The 1856-nt window shown below is 29.3% G+C and overlaps 1 pseudogene; it reads left to right on the forward strand.

Moving 5' to 3' along the window:
- The first annotated feature begins 426 nt into the window (after window positions 1-426).
- Window positions 427-1471, forward strand: LOC124937608 (annotated as a pseudogene).
- The last annotated feature ends 385 nt before the right edge of the window (window positions 1472-1856 follow it).

Raw genomic sequence — 1856 nt, forward strand, 5'->3', positions numbered from 1 at the left:
AATGATTTAAATATAAAATGTTGAATTAACAAATAAAAATATTTAAATTTGATTGATTTAATATTTTGAATTGATTTAATAATATTTAAAATTAATATTTGAAAAAATAAATTAAAATTATTATATTTTTATATATTAATTAATAAATTTAATAGAATATTGAATTATATAATTTAATATATTAAATATAAAAATGAAAGACTGATATATATGCATTTTGATATATTATTAAAAAAAATTAGGTTCGATACTTGGTACTTGGTTAAGTGTGAAAAATGACATTTCGGTGCTATGATTCACATGCGTGTTTAAAAAGATAGTCTCTACTATAAAACAAATTTGGTCAAATTCATACTGAGTTACACAAATTTTATTTAATTTAATTGATTTAAAGGAGACGTCCTCTTTTCAGTGAAGAGGATCAAGGGTCGTTTGAATCGATTGTCGTCTGCTTGTGTGGGAGATATGGTTATGGCGACGGTGAAAAAGGGAAACCTGATTTGAGAAAGAAGGTCATGCCTGCTGTCATTGTTAGACAACGAAAGCCCTGGCGCCGAAAGAATGGAGTGTTCATGTATTTTGAAGGTGTATTTTGAAGGTGATTTAGTAGATTCTGATTTTATTTTGTGTTATAACTTGTTACTTGTTTAACCAATTTTTTGTTATTCTTTACTAGAACAGTTAGACTGAAGAACCCACTCTTTTCACGATCTGATTGATACAATCCCTTATTTGATTACAACTAGGGAAAATCAAACAATTTGAAAAGCATGCCCATTTCCACAAGTAAACAACTTAACCAAACAAATCTCATCATAATCAGATATCTGTTTTGACAATCAAAGTGCCATTTAGTTAGTGTACAATTTGACTTTTTGATTGATTGTCATGTCTCACTTCATCATCACAATGCATTTAACCCCCTTCTTCACTGCAATTCACTTTTGTATGACAAACTCTCAATGTTGAGGATTTAGAAATAGTTTTTCTTTAGTATTGGTTTTCAAGGGTATTTGGGTATTGTATATACCCACTAAGATATTAAAGAAAGAGTATTATGGATAATGAATAGAGTTTATGGTGTGATGAATGATGTATTTAGAAACACTATACTCACTTATTTGCGTTCAAAGTCATACCTACTTCTTGGTCTTCTCCATTTTGAACAATCACAACACAATTTTTTTATATATGAAATTTGTTGATTGTAATATGTAAATATCTTGGTTGATAAATATGTTGTTACTATACAGATAATGCTGGTGTGATAGTGAATCCTAAGGGAGAAATGAAAGGTAAAAAATGTCTCAAAATGTGTTAAATTACTATATCATCTTTAGGCCTCATTCATTCACTCACCATTATTTGTTTGATGGTAAAAAAACCAGGTTCTGCCATTACTGGTCCAATTGGGAAGGAATGTGCTGATATATGGCCCAGAATTGCAAGTGCTGCCAATGATATTGTGTGATAAAGTCGGTGGACTCTTTTACTTTTAAAAAATTTGTCAATTTTGTTTTTTTATTCACAATTGAGATTAGAATCATATACCCTTTCAATTCTTGTGATACACATAACATATTTATGAATGTTGATGTATGTGAGTGCTTTCAATTTTGGGTCATACCAAACATGCTATTCAAATATGTAAAACATCTAGTCAAGAAAATAGGGAATAAATAAAGCAGATAGTTAAAGGGTTTATATCTAATACCAAGTACCAAACATATATAATGTCAACAATTCTTATAGGACAAAGCAAAAGCCGCAAGGAGTTTTTGTGTTCTTATCAAGGCTCATAGTTAGCCTCTTAATTTCTCCATAGTTAGCCTCTTATTGACATGATTCCATTAAGA

Source organism: Impatiens glandulifera, chromosome 5 (assembly GCF_907164915.1).
Source record: "Impatiens glandulifera chromosome 5, dImpGla2.1, whole genome shotgun sequence".
Classification (NCBI taxonomy): Eukaryota; Viridiplantae; Streptophyta; class Magnoliopsida; order Ericales; family Balsaminaceae; genus Impatiens; species Impatiens glandulifera.